Below are 15,980 nucleotides of genomic sequence, written 5' to 3' on the forward strand. Positions count from 1 at the left end.
AAGGCAATGACTTCTTAATTAAAGATAATAAGGGATGTAGAGATGTGTCCATTTAAATTGTCTTATAAAGATTAGTTGTGGTGTCAACATGAAAAGTAAACTATTTCTGTAAAACTAGTCCAGGTCAAGGAAAAGAAGGGGAAAAAAAGTAGGTACTGGACCGACCAGTATGCTCAGTAGTGAAAGCCTCAGCCCATGTACCACAGGGTCTCAGGTTTGATTCCTATTCAAGAGCACGTACCTGGTTGCAGGTTCAATCCTTGTGCCCAGTTAGGGTTCGTAGGCAACCAATCAATATGTCTCTCTCATATCAGTATTTCTCTCTCTCCCCCTTTCTCCCACCCTCCCTCCCTTCTACTCTCTCTAAAAATCAATGGAAAAACATATCCTTGGGTGAGGATTAACAACAACAAAAATAAACACTGGGATGATGAGTGACAAGAAAGAAGAGGAAGAAAAGGCTCAGGGAAACAAGGATGGACAGACTTCCTAACTTGGCTAAGGAAGGTTCTGTATGATAAAGAACACGCAACTCAGGTCCCAAATACCTTATTTGCATTCTGAAATTTAAAAATAATGAAAATAAACATCTTTTCTTAATTCCTTTGGTGACAAATTCTGACCTGAATTACTGTGAAATTCTTCATATACTTTCTCTCATGTAATACTATTTGTTTACAGCAAGAATGTTAATACAATTGATTATGGGGTATTGCTCCAGGCCCTTCTGGAATATGTAATATGAATATATATATGTAGATATATATATATATCTACACATATATATACATATATAACTATATATGTAATAACTATGTATATATAGTTAGACTCTTCTCAATTTTATAAACATAATGGCACTATATATAAATCAAGAAAATTTTGCATTTTCAAATACCTCTGGCCTCAGGGTGTCAGGTAAGGGATTGTGGACCTGAGTAACTGATATCTCACAAAGAAATGCAAAAGAGGAATAAATTCCTCCAGATTTTATATAATGGAATGAATAGTGTGTCCCCCAAATTCATATGTTCAAGTCCTAACCTTTGATACTTCGGATAGGTCTTATTTTGAGATAGTGTCTGCAGAGGTAATCAGGTTAAAATGAAGTCCTTGGGGTGTGTTTATAAGACATTTGGACACAGACACTGGCACAGAGGGAAGCCGGTATGAAGAGTCATAAGGAGAAGATAGCCACCTACAAGCCAACGAGGGAGGCCTGGGGCAGCTCCTTCTATCTCAGATCTCAGAAGGAACCAACTTTGCCCACACCCTGATTTTGGACTTTAAATTTCTGTGGCTTAAGGCACCTAGTCTGTGGTATTTTGTTACAGCAGCCCTAGGAGATGAATCCAGTGGGTATGAGCATGCTGTATGGGAAATGCAAGCGAGGGGACTAGTGTGCTTTCAGCTTCCAGTAAAGAGTATGACAAAAGTGGCTTAAAAATTATAGCTGGAGATAAGTAGTTCCCAGGCTGTTTCAGGGTCTTGATGTCATCAAGGACTCAGCCTGTTTAATTACTTCTTTACCATCTTTAGTGTGATAGCAATGTCTCTCTTCATGGTTATCAAATTGTGGCAGTTGCTCCAAGTGCTGTATCCTCATGTGAGAAAGTGCAAACGTAGGGAAGGGAGGCACGGGGCTCTGCTTAGGGCAATCTCAGCAGAGCCTCCTGAGCTCATTAGATGAAACCACGTCCTGTGGCCATTCTCAGCGGCAAGGAGGGCTGAAAGAACCAGGACGGTCTGTTCATTCTGCTATAACACCCATTGTTGAGAAGTGAAGCAATGCATGCACACGGACAAACAGGAGAATAAACAAAGAGTACAATGTGAATTGTGTTGGTATAGCAAAAGAGCATTGTATAGCAACATAGCAGTAGAGAATTAATAACCTCGATAGGAAAGGTAACATCCTTTAGCAGTACAGGCAGGAGCCCTGTTAACTTTTTAAAAAGAAAATTAAAAATGAGTGTCGCCCTGACCAGTTTGGCTCAGTAGATAGAGCGTCGGCCTGCAGACCAAAGGGTCCCAGGTTCGATTCCGGTCAAGGGCAAGTACCTTGGTTGCAGGCACATCCCCAGTTGGGGGTGTGCAGGAGGCAGCTGATTGGTGTTTCTCTCTCATGGATGTTTCGAACTTTCTATCCCTCTCCCTTCCTCTCTAAAAAATCAATAAAATATATTAAAAACAAAAATGAGTGTCTGTACCCAGGGACACTCTCCCCAGAGAGGTACCTTGAACCCCCAGCTTGATACAGCTCGAACCTTGTGGCAGGTTCCAATTCTATGCCCATTTTACTAGTAACCTCACTGGCTCAGAACTCACCTTTAACTTTGGGGGAAAGGACTTACTATAAGTAAATGAAATTACTTTTCTGTCAGTGATGATTTCTAGGATTTGAAAACAAGGGCTTTAGTGGATGAAGAAAGTTCTTAAAACTTTTTATTAGTAGTATTTTGTTTTGTTAATCTTCACCCGGGGATATTTTTTCCATTGACTTTTGGAGAGAGTGGAAGGGAGTGAGGGAAGGGGAGAGAGAAAGAAAGAGAGAGAATGAGAGCGCGCGCGCGCGCGCGAGAGAGAGAGAGAAGAAAGAGAAAGAATGAGAGCGCGCGTGCGAGAGAGAGAGAGAGAGAAAGAGAGAGAAAGAAACATCAATTGGTTGCCTCTGGCACACACCCCAAATGGGGACAGGGATTGAACCTACAACCCACGTGTGTGCCCTTGATCAGGAATCAAACCCAGCATCCTTGCAGTGGTTCTCAACCTTCTGGCCCTTTAAATACAGTTCCTCATGTTGTGACCCCAACCACAAAATTATTTTTGTTACTGCTGCTTTAGTGCATGGGATGATGCTCTAACCATTGGGAATACTGACCAGGGCATTTTTATGAGTAGGATTGGTGGCATCTTCTAGTTCATTGTCTAATTAATTTCTCAAGGGATCATCTCCCTGCTCAGTCTTTTTATTTTGAGTAACAAACTGCTTTGCAGCCAAATCTTGATACTTTATGAGTGTGCTGGTCTTCTGGAACTGTACTATTAAGAAAAGCAGTAATCTGTGGGACACATCTTTCAGGTACATGGAGCATGCTGTGGGCTGAGAACTGAAACAGCATGACCGATGTGAGGTCCATGTTGTTGTAATGCATTTTTATTATATTCCCCGTAGCCTTAGTGATGCTGAACTGCCTGCCTAGGGCTGCATTATTAAATATTGTATTCTGAAATACCCATTTTGCTTATTGTTAATGATCTTGCCAAAAGTTGCACAGATTTTAATTATTTTTAGCTCCATTTTCCCTATCGATTCTGTTATTCCTAATCATACAGAAAACAAGGATTCCCAGGAATGGTGTTTATAGCAGAAACAACTGATCTGACATTTCCAGCCTCTGTCATAGGAGCAGCGCTCTGCCAGGGGAAGGCCATGGTTTTGGGGTAGAGGTCAGCAAAGCCTGTCTCATAGCACCTATAAACATCATTAACTTGGGTTCAGTGTTTAACATGACGATAATGGTTTAGACAAAAAGTAAAAGTAGAGACAGCCAAATGTGGAGACTGACAATACAGTTTCATTGGTGTTACACTGTCTTTCAAGTGCAATTTGTATTGTGACTAATAGATTCGTGCAAGAGGCTTTGGGAAGCTTTGTGGTTCCGCCTTGGCATCCCGTGGGTGTGAAAGGGGAATGAGTGGCTGGTCAGCCAGGTTAGCAAAGCATTTTTATCTATAGGCAGCAGGTCTCTGAGCAGCTCTGTGCCCCAGAAGCTGCTTAGAAATGTTGACATGGGTATCCATTGGCCAATAGGCATTCCCGGGAAATGCTGTAGTGGGGAATGCTGCTAACACCCAGACTGGCCACACTCTTCCAGAAGTAGGTTTCCTTACAGGAACTTAGAGCATCTTGACAAGCTAGTCCAGCCTGGGAAACATGACTCAGACAGTCCCCTCCATCTGACCTACTCCCAGGCACCAGAACCCACACTGCTGGGCCACAGGGATAATCGTACGTTCTTCTCGGGGCACCTCTCCATAGGCAGCTGAGAGAAAGGTGGTCATTCATATTTTAAATAGCAGAATACCATTCACATCTCCTTCACTCGTAGTCACCTAGATTCTCCTTAAAGATCACCAATAACAGGTAACTCCCTCTCCATAGAATTTATAGTATGTAGTTAATAGGATGGGTTCTGGAGCCAGACTATCTGGGTACAAATCCCAGTTATTCTACTCATGCAACTATCTAGCCCTGACCAAATTACTTAACATCCCATGTCTCTTCATTTTCAAAATGGGGATAATAAAAATATACAGCATAGGGTTTATATACATAATATAATATGTACAAGGTTTATATATGTTATCAGAACAAGTACTTGAAATGCTTCAGGTAGAGTTGACTTCACCTCCAGATCCAGGGGAGGGCATGTGATTCAGTGTCTGCCAATCAACGTGCCACATTCCCTTGACCACATGCTTGGTACAGAGTTGGGCATGAAACATTATCAGAGTCAGTGGAGACAAGGGTTTTGCCAGGTCTACAGGGAAAAGCACAGGCATTTTCTTCATAGGATACAGACCTGGGAAGATGTAATTTGGGCTGTTGGCAGCTAGTTGGCAGCACATAATGCCCAAGGGGAAAAGCTGTGGCTTATACCTGTTATTCTTTTTGGCCACCCAGAATCTTTGAACAACTTCCCTATGTTGAAGAGTTCCCCAACTTATTAGACCACCTTCTTCTGTAAGAGCTAGATTCTTACCTTCTTAGTCTTCTTTGCCTCAGGATAGGTGTGTTCTAGCTTTTACCAATCAGAATCACTCTTGTCAGATTTTTAATCAGGAGCCAATGAGGCAAAAAGAAGGCCTCCATTCTGAGAAGCCAGTGGGCTGTATCCCATTTCTGGAAACATCAATAGCAATGGTTCTGGCCCTGGCCAATGTGGCTCAGTAGGTTGGGTATCATCCGTGCACCTGAAGATTGCCAGTTTGATTCCTGACCGAGGGCACATGCCTGGGTTGCAGGTTCCATCCCTGGTGGTGGTGGTGGTGGTGGGGGGTGCTGGAGGCAGCCGATCAATGTTATGTTCTCACGTTTAGGTTTTTTTGTTTTTCTCTCTTCCTTCCTCTCTCTAAAAATCACTATTCTTTAAAAAAAATATAAAAGCAATGGTTCTAGCAGGCACATCCAGTGCCTGGGATTAGAACTGTTGGATCTAGTTGTTCTGGCATTGATGTCTCAGGTCTTAATGTGATTTGGGGTATGTTTCTGACTACAAGTCTCCAAATCTGGTTCTGAGGTCTTTCTGAAAATACTATGAGCTAGGTAAAATCCTTCGATAATTTTGTGTGTGTGCTTAAATTAGCCATAGTTGGTGTTTGTTGTTTGCAACTGAAAATTTTGAGTAACACAATTAAAAATGGAGAAGAGAAAATTCAAGAGATAAAGACCAGGCCTTAGTGAGATCATATGGGTTCCTGGATTTAGCCACAATTGAAGCTAATACTCCCCTTGATGTTTGAAGTTATATTAACCAATAAATTCTTCTTTTCCTTAAGCCAGTTTGGGTTGGGTTTTGGAAACTTGCAGCACAGATCATCCCAACTGCTACAGTATTGTACTTCATTCTTATGTCCTTTATTTATTTTCATATAATCTATATATACAAAAGCCTAAGCAAGCATTTGACCAATTGACGGATCACCTGGTCTCTATGATGCGCACTGACCACCAGGGGGCAGATGCTCAAAGCAGGAGCTGACCCCTAGTGGTCAGTGCACTCCCACAGTAGGAGCACCACTTAGCTGACCAATGGGTTCCAGATGCCAGGCTCATGGCAGGTGAGTGCAGCTGTGGCGGCAGCAAGCCTACTGAGCAGTGGTGGCAGGCGCAGTGGGGCTGGGGTGAGCAGGAGTGGCATGACGCCTGGCCCAGGCTTGGGCTGCTCCCCCAGCTGCCTGCCGCTTCATGCACTACTACATCCCTCAGGGAATGTTGGACTGCCAGTTTCAGCTGATCCCCGCAGGCCACGCTGAGGGACCCCATCGGTGCACAAATTTGTGCACCAGGCCTCTAGTTGTATAATAAAATTTAAAATGAAATGAATAATACTTTAAGGAAACCAACCCTTATAATTCTCATGGAGGCTGTTTATTACTGTGATCCAAAGTTCTATTAACAGGGCCAGGCATCTGTTTTCTCTTTAATATCAGATGAAATCAGAACAGAATTTGACACTGTTAATTCCATTTTTCTCTCCTGTAATTTCTTTACTTGTTTTAGTGTCTCATTTTCTTTTAAAAACTTACTCATGGTAAGTAAAATAAAATACATGATTTTTCTACCTGGTTTCTCAGTTCTATTAACATAAAAACAATCTTCATACTTATTATTCACATTTAACCATTGAAAATGCACATAATTGCATACACTTTTATAACAATCTGCCTACATTGCATTGTAGAAACAAAAAACACATCCACTCAAATGGATGGTCTCCTCCAGTGGAAGTGTTTCTAGACTGCAGAGTGCAATTTGCTGAAACATTTGACATTAGGTTCCTTTTTATGTCATTATAGTTTCTAGCACATGCGTTTTCTATAAATGTTGGCAAAGGTGTTGCTCCCCGCTTCCAAAGTCACTGTTTCTCAATGTTTGTGAAGTACAATTATACACTTTATTTAAATTGTAAGAACAAGGTCATGTGGGTCAATGAGTTTACACACTGGCATGTGATTTGGACGTTTACCAAACCAGTTAACCAAGATTAAACCAAAATGAAAATGTCAACTTATTCAAATGGATATGTCTGTGTTATTTAGAAACAATTTAAGAGTATGTTGGCATAACATAGTTGCGCAAACATAATTTTGGACTTATTTTTATTCTTTAGGTTTAAAAATGTAGTTGATTCTTAACTACAGTAAGTTAATATATGAACATTGTTAAAAAGACTAAAAACTACAAGAAAATTACAAAGAAAAAATATACATAATGTTACCATCAGATAAAACCATTGTTATTTTGGAATAATGTCTTTGAATCTTTTAACTAGAAATAAGTGTTTTTATACATTTTTCTTTTTTGAGATAATTATGTCCATCAGGTTTTGCATAATGTCTTTTAATTAAATTTATTGTGAAATAATTTTAAAGCATTGATTTTGCATCATCTGCAATGTTGATAAAATTAGTTCACTGCCTAACATCATTACTTTGCTTTTATATATAGGGATGTACAGAATTATGAAACTATAATTTTAATTTATAATCATTTCAGATCTAGAATAAAAAACATAAATAATCTCACTTAATCCTCTAAATTACCATGAATGGTATATACAAAAAAAAAGCATTGCCCTGGCTAGTGTGGCTCAGTTGGTTGGAGCATCATCCTGTGCCCTGCAAAGTTTTGGGTTTGATCCCTGATTGGGGAGCATACAGGAGGCTACCAACCACTGTTTCTCTCTCGCATTGATTCTCTGTCTCTCTCCCTCTCAAAATCAAAATTTTTTTTAATAAAGCATTGCTTTACTTGGGGTTGGAGGGAGACATAAGATAGAATACATATTACAATCATTCCTCCAGTGGATGCCTGAAACTTCAGATAGTACTGAACTCTCTATATACTATTTTTTCCTATACATATGTACATACATGTAATGAAGTTTAATTTATAAGTTGGACACAGTCAGAGATTAATAATCACTAATAATAAAAATACAATTATAACAATATACTGTATTAAAAGTTATATGACTATGGTCTCTTTCTCAAAATACCTTATTTACTGTACTCACACTTCTCATGGTGATATGAGATGATACAATACCTGTGATGAGATAAAGAGGGGTGAATGATGTAGGCATTATGTAGTGTTAGGCTACTGTTGACCTTCTGATGATACAGCTCCAGACTAATGTGTGAGCAGCATATACAGTGTGGGTATAGTGGACAAGGATACAGTTCATGCACTGAGCTGGACAGAGTGGGACAGTGATTTCATCACACAACTTAGAATGGTGCACGATTTAAAATTTATGAATTGTTTATTTCTGGAATTTTCCTTTTAATGTTTTTTGATGGTGGTTCATGAGGGGTAACTAAAATAGGAGAAAGTAAAACCACAGATACGGGGGACTACTGCATAGGAAATCAGAAGACCTCACCATCCCAAACTAATCAACTCTATGTTTGTGATGATTACTATTTTTGTGTCAACATTGTTAGATTATGTTGTCCAGTTACTTGTCAAATACCAGTCTAGATGTTTCTGGTATTTTTTAGATGTGATTAAGATTTACAACCAGTCGACTTTAAATAAAGCATATTACTCTCTGTAATACGGTGAGCCTCATTCAATCCTTTGAAAGCTTTAAGTTCAAAGACTGAGGTTTCCTGAAGAAGGAATAATTGTCTTAAGGCTCCAACATATAAATTCTGCTTGAATTTTGAACCTTTTGACTCAAGATTGCTGGCCGACTCTATAGATTTTGGACTTGCCATTCCTTACAATCATATAAGCAATTTATTAAAATAAATATCTCTCTCCAGATATGTGTATATATATAGCTTATTGATTCTCTTTCTCTGAATAACCTTATCTTATACAGTGATCTTGGTCAAGTGACCCCAAGTTTTCATTTCTTCAGTTGAAGATTGGGAGCTGGAATTACATCAGAGATTCCCAAACTATAGTCTGTAGATCGAATTCCATTTGGATAAAGTCCTACCCATCTGTGATTAAAAGAGAAAACAAGTTGGTAAGGTTTTCAGATAACCAGACATATGGAAATATATTTCTCTCATTCCCACTGAAGACTATATCCTTCTATTTTCTTTTGTAGTGAACATATCCTTTGTTTTATAAAATGATAATGATGGTAGTTGGTAGTTGTTTGTCCTATGTTGTTTTTTTCTGTACCAAAGTACAAAATTCACAAGTTTAATTTAGTTACCAAATTTGGGAAACTTTTGCTGGCTAGCATAATTAAAAAATTCTAGGAGCCACTGGCTAGATGATTCTTTTCAACTCTAAAATTCTAGAACTTTAAGATATTAGAGACCCAGAAAAGTGAAATACTCACTTAGTTGGAGAAGTAGAAATAAAAAATAAAAAGAAAACACAAAATATTATGAAGACAAAGAAATTAGTTGTAGATGTGTAGCCATTTTGGATTATTAATGCCACCGGACATTCTATAAACACGAGCGAGGCCAGTTGACTGTGGATTTATAAAATAAAACTACCCCGTTCTGCTGGTGAAGTTTTCAGCCTCAATTCCTGGTAGAAGTTAACATTTAACATGACCTTGGTTGAGCCTTTCAATTTCTTTCATGCTTAAATAAAAGAGATTATCTAAAGCAGTTCACTATTCTCTATTGTTTATTTCAATCTGGTGGAGTAGGGTAACCAGAAAGCCAGAGCCTATGGGAAGAGAGGGGGGACATTTCTTTTTCCTTTTCAGAAGCTTAATGTCCTCATGAATGGACAGCACAAACAGCTGAAGAAAGCTGGTTTTCCCTATGTAGCTGGTTTTAACACTCAGACTTGCCACTCACAAGGTAGCAAAAACCATAAGCGGTCTTTTGACATATTACTATTCAGTGGGTGTACAGGTGAAATTATAACTATGGTAATCCTATATAATAAAAGCCTAATATGCAAATTGTCCCCTTGGGCAGTCATTGGACTGGGAGTTTGACCACTCGCTATGACGTGCGCTGACCTTGAGGGGCGGCATTGGAGGTGCTGCCAACCTGATTGGCCCTAAGGAGAGCAGGACCATGGTGGGATTGTGAAGTGAGTGGCGCCAGGTCAAGGTAGGAGTGAGCGGGGGTCTGATTGCCCTGCCTATCACCCCACAGACAGCAACCAGCAGTGGCAGTGGGGGCAAGGCCACTGCCCAGCTCCCAGGCACTGAGGGAGTTGGGCAGGGGCCCAGCCCTGATTGATGACCCTGCAGGTGGGATGGTGGAGCAGGTGAGGGGGCGGTGCCAGGCTAAGGCAGGGTGCCAGGTGGGGCTGCAGGGCTGAGAGGCTGGGGGCACAAGCTGGGGCCCGATCTCCATAGGCCACCCTGAGGGACCCCATCCATGCATGAATTTGTGCACCAGGCCTCTACTTTACTTATAAGCAAATAATGGGTAAATATAAAGAGCTCTGTAACCAGGATTCAAATCAGGGTTTTGGTGGCTGCATTTGGGTAGAGCAATCACTCATCTTCATAACCCTTTGTGGATAATACCTATTCAGGAAGAATTCAAAGTAACTCACCTAGATTAATATTCTTTTTTAAAAGTATATTTTTATTGACTTCTGAGAGGAAGGATGAGGAAGAGAGAGATAGAAACATCAATGATGACAGAGAATCATCGATCAGCTGCCTCCTGCACACCCCCCACTGGAGATCAAGCCCAAAACCTGGGCATGTGCCCTGATTGGGAATTGAACCATGACCTCCTGGTTGACACTCAACCACTGAGCACACTGGCCAGGCAGATGTAATATTCTTGAGAAGAATCATTAAAAGTTTTCCGACTTATCATACATTAGAGAAAAGATTTATAAACCCTAAGTAGAGTTTAAGATATTTTTCTAAACTAAAAATATATGTACTTTTAGCTACAGCATTATATCTTTGGGGTCTTCCAAATATTTCCCTTTAATTGTGTCTGTGTGGAATTCTTCACTTTTGGTGATCTGATTTTATTCCATATGAAAGGCAAAGCTTATCATTATCGGTCTAGTTATCTATATATATAAAAGCCTAAGTCTATATATATTAAAGCCTAAACGACCAAATGACCAGCCAGTAGCTATGACACTCACTGACCACCAGGGGGCTCAATGCAGGAGCTTCCCTCGATGGTCAGTGCACTCCCACAGCAGAAGTGCCGCTCAGCTGACTGACCAGCGCCAGACACAGGGCTCATGGCTGGCCGCCACAGCCCAGAGACCGCAGCAGCAGGCACAGTGGGGCCGGGATGAGCAGGAGCGGCAGGCAGGAATGGCAGGCTTTGTTGGCCTGCTGGTTTCAGCCCGATCCCCGCAGGCCATGCCGAGGGACCACATCAGTGCAGGAATCCATGCACCGGGCCTCTAGTATATTGATAAAATGTTAATTGATAGTGTTTAAAAGTTCCAAGTTTTATTTTCCCATTCATCAGGAATGTCTCATCTTTTTACATAGCTTCTGTTTTTGCATATGTGACATAAACAGGTTTTAATTTTCTACTTTCTCTCCCATAAAATTATGGTCAACAGAAGATGTGTTATTTAACTATTTCTTGTCCCCATTCCTTTATCCTGTCCAGGGTTTCCCTTCATATTGTTGTCCAGGAGCAATTAGACACACTTGGTGTCAGGACGCAGAAGTATTCACTATTTAGCACCAGAAATGCCTTTTCTCTCAACCAGGACTGTAGAAACAATGGCTCTGTGTAGGTGATTTCTTTGTCTGAATCTCACTTTTTAATGGTTACCTCAGTTACATTTCCATTAACGCTGACTATGCTGGCTAGGTTGGGGGACCTTGCCCAAGGACACTTACAGACGGAAACAAAGTTGACCAGAGGGTAACTAGAAGTGATAAAAAGGTGAGTCATTGGGCTGCTGCTCCAGGTGCTGTGGCATTCATGATTTAAGTTCCCAGAATGAGTCAGTTTTATCAGAATTTTAGAGAATAAAGAAATGTTATAAGAACTCCCAGAACCTGGCCAAAAATCTATTTCAATTGGCTTTGTTTATGGCAAGGGGCATTCAAGAAACAGCCAAGACAAAAGAGTGGTGAAGCAATCACCTATAAATAGTAGAGACTGTTTGTTCCAAGACAGTGTGTTCTGTAAAACACTGTGAATATTTGGATTCTTGCAAAGAACTGTCTCTAGTTCAACTCAGATTTGCAAGTGCAGATGAGAAAGAAAAGAAAACATATCCAAGAGAACATACTCGTGTTTAGTGTTTTGTTTTCATTCTACTCCAGGATGGAACTTTTCCATTTTGCCTAGATTGTCTGCTTTGTAGGTAGGGCTGCTTCACAAACTCCATCAACATCCATTCACTTATGGGGAGCCTCTACCATGCCAAAAACTGAGGCATGAACATTGTAAGTTCAAAAGAAGCATATTCCTGCCCATAGCCCAGCCAAGGAGAAACACAAGAGAACTGAAAATTATAAATTATAATCCCATGTGGCAAGTGTGATGTAGGAAGAAAGGTGAGGACTTAGGATAACTGACTTGCCATGCAGTTTTCTGGTTTTAGCATCAAAAGTCCTGTGTCCCAGCCAATCCCATACAGTTGATCACCTTAGTGAGATGTCCAGTTGGGGGTAATTGGAGGTAGTTATGGGGGGCAATAGTAAGAAAGGGAAATCCCCAGAAGAGAGAAAATGTTTAAGTGGTGTCTGGAAAGGCTGAGGTCAAAAAAGGTAGGTGTGATAGACTGAATAATGGCCTCAAAGAGATCCCAGTCCTAATCATTGGAATCTGTGAATGTTACCTTTTATGGTCAAAGGGATTTTGCAGATGAGATTGAATTTAGGATCTGGAGATGGAAAGAGTATCCTGGATGTCATCCTAAATGTCTTTATTTTAAAAAGGCAGAGCGAAATTTGATAACAGAGAGGAGATGTGACAATGGAGGGAAGGGGTCCGAGTAACGTGCAAGGAAGGGGCCACCAGCCAAGGAGTGCATGTGGTCTCCAGGAAAGAGAAGGAAATGATACTTTCCCCGGACCCCCAGAAGGAATCAATCCTCTAACACCGTGACTCTAGTGCAGTGAGACTGATGTCTTATTTCTGGTCTCCAGATCATAAGAGAATAAATTAGTGTTGCTTTAAATCAGTTTGTGATGATGATTCATGATAGCAGCAATAGGAAACTGAAACAGAGGGGAATGCAGAGAAGGGCATTCTAGGCAAGGGAATAGCATGTCAAAGGCTGTTAGAGACCAAGGCCTGTTCGGGAAACTACAAGATGGCAGTTTGGCAGCAAAGCATGCATGGGAACACAGGAGGAGAGAAAACTCCAGGTGGAGGCCGGGGCTGGATCCGAAATGACCTTGTAACTCACAGTAAGAAGTTTTTCCTCCCTCTTGAAGACAGCGAAGATGCATTCAATGATTTGAAGCAGGGCCACGATGAGATCATATTTGCATGCTAGGAAAACCGTTTTGATAGCAGGATGGAAAGTGGATTATTGAGAGGAGAAAGAGATGCAAAGAAGCAGTGAAATCCCTTTTAAATGATCGTCCAGGCAAGCAAAGGTAATAAGAGCCTTGATTGCTAATGGAGATGGAAAGCAGGGGCAGCTCCTGGAGATTCTTAGAAGGTGGGTTATACAGGACTTGGTGGACCACCTAGTAAGGCAAAGGAAAGACTGACATTTTTGTCTGGGTGCTGGGGAAGATGTAGCTGTCACAGCCGAGTTAGGGAATACAGGAGGAATGTGTGTACAGGCTCTGGGAGGGAATGATGTGTTAGCATGTTGAATTGGAGGAGCCAGTAATATGTACAAGTAAAATTTTAAGAGGGCAACTCAATCAAAACTTTCAACAACAAAAGTTTTTTTTAAAAAAATATATTTTATTGATTTTTTACAGAGAGGAAGGGAGGGGGATAGAGAGTTAGAAACATCAATGAGAGAGAAACATCCATCAGCTGCCTCCTGCACACCCCCTACTGGGGAGGTGCCTGCAACCAAGGTACATGCCCTTGACCAGAATTGAACCTGGGATCCTTGAGTCCGCAGGCCAATTCAGCTGCCTCTTGCACACCCCCTACTGGGGAGGTGCCTGCAACCAAGGTACATGCCCTTGACCAGAATCGAACCTGGGACCCTTCAGTCCGCAGGCCGACGCTCTATCCACTGAGCCAAACCGGTTAGGGCAACAACAAAAGTTTTGACAAAGGAATGTTCTCATTTGGGGCATGGGACAGGGAGCAAGGTGGAAATGGACCAAAGACAAGCTCACTGGCAATGCAGACTTGCCCCTCGTGCATGGGCTGGGCTTTTTCTCGGCGTGCCCAGTCCATTTCTTGAGCATCACTCTCCAGGCATGACTGGGTGTGGTTCAGATAAAAGTCTCAGTGGAGCCACTCCACTTGGTCTCTGCATTTCTTACCTTGCTGTTCTCTGGTTTGTCCTCACGCCACCATTCCCTAAGCTCTGATTGTGCTGCACTTCTGCTGGGAATTCTTCTGTAGCTTCTCCTTGTGACTTTTCCAATCAGGCTCTCGCCTACCTTTCAGCCTAGGCACTCCCACTTTATATCAGTAGATAAAAATTATTAAAATAAATGATTGTTTAAAAAGCTAATACCAAATAAAAATGAAGAAAGTAAATATGTGATTTACAAGTGTTTTATCCTTTAACAATAGATTTTGTTAATATTAATGTTGAGTCACTTGTGTAAAGCTCTTTCTGACCTTGCACTAGTGGGGAAATGGCGAGGCTCTAGGTATATGCTGTTTCCAAACAGAAGTTATCCATTAACTCCATTTCTTGTTTGATAACTTTAAAGACAGATTGTGACCAACTTTTGTTGATCTGGGAGTATGCAAATGTGTGTTTGAAGGTGTTCAAATGATAGCAAGGTCTAGTTATATTTCAAAGAAAGTATCTGGTTTGTCTTTATCTCCTTTAGTTCATTATTTATAGATGAAAAAGCTGATTAGTTATAAATTAAATAAATTGAAATACTGCCATAGTTACACTCTGGTTCTTGGACTAGAGTGAAATACCTTGCAATAGGAGTTTTGCTTTGTCCATTGTCATTTTCTTTGTTCTCCTGAGGATTAGGGGGGGAATGGAAATGTTTTCAAAAGGAGTGCATCTTTGTTCAATTCAAAATTTAATGCCATCTGTAGTCATTTGGGTATATACGATTTCAGTTAAAAATCTAAGTTACAGCATTACATCACAAAGATACTACTATTTCAATAATTTAAAAACAGCAAGTAATACTTAAAACAGGTATTTTATTTATTTTTTTAAAATATATTTTATTGATTTTTTACAGAGAGGAAGGGAGAGAGATAGAGAGTTAGAAATATCAATGAGAGAGAAACATCAATTAGTTGCCTCCTGCACACTCCCCACTGGGGATGTGCCCGCAACCCAGGTACATGCCCTTGACCGGAATCGAACCCAGGACCTTTCAGTCCACAGGCCGACGCTCTATCCACTGAGCCAAACTGGTTTTGGCTTAAAACAGGTATTTTAATCACCACCATCCCTATTGTGACATTTCTATTTAAAAGTTCTACTCTGGAATCAATTTTTGTCTCCTGTGTTTTTTAAAAATATCTCATGTTATAGGTATTTTAATATTCATCTTATTTCTTCTTTTAGGGAGACAAACTTAAAGGCAGGCCCATGTCATGTTTTACTTAGCTTCCTCACACGGCCTAGTACACTAGCCACACAGGACTGAACTAGATAAATATTTGCTATTATTCTTCCTCATAGTAAAGTTTACTTCACATTCCCCAATGCCTCACTGTGCCTTTCTCATCATAGCAAGGTGCTGAAGTCACTTGGAAACAAAGACATAAGGTTATGATAAGAATACAAATCGAATTCTGTGACATACCAATGTTCCTTTATGAATTTTCCACTATTGTTGGGATCTTTCCAAAGTGATGGAAAATTCCACAAACATTTTAAAATTTTTGACCTAAGAATTCTTATTAATCTCTTTAGGACTCTTCTTAATGCTAATAGAGAAAAACTGTACTTGCAGAAAAGATAATGCATAGCCTCCCTTAATTTGTAGGTTGATTTTAAAAAAGTGAGTTTCACAGTACAGAGTGGAGTAGTTCAATAAGTCAGTTATCGATTACAATCATTAATAAAGAATGTATCATTTAGCTTGGGGGCTGGTATGGACTGAATTGTTATGTTGAAGTCCTAACCTCCAGTACCTCACAATGTGACCTTATTTGGAGACAAGGCATCAAGTTGAAAGGAGGTC

General features: G+C 40.5%; 1 long non-coding RNA gene across 1 annotated transcript in view; it reads right to left on the reverse strand.

Annotated features, from left to right (window-relative positions):
• Nucleotides 1-14,419, reverse strand: part of LOC107182526 — a 37,720-nt gene extending 23,301 nt beyond the window's left edge. The window contains exon 1 of the long non-coding RNA XR_001513240.1: nucleotides 14,130-14,419. This is a non-coding gene — a long non-coding RNA (uncharacterized LOC107182526). The remainder of the gene's footprint in view (nucleotides 1-14,129) is intronic.
• Between the last annotated feature and the right edge of the window lie 1,561 nt (nucleotides 14,420-15,980).

Source organism: Myotis davidii, unplaced genomic scaffold (assembly GCF_000327345.1).
Source record: "Myotis davidii unplaced genomic scaffold, ASM32734v1 scaffold356, whole genome shotgun sequence".
Lineage (NCBI taxonomy): Eukaryota > Metazoa > Chordata > Mammalia > Chiroptera > Vespertilionidae > Myotis > Myotis davidii.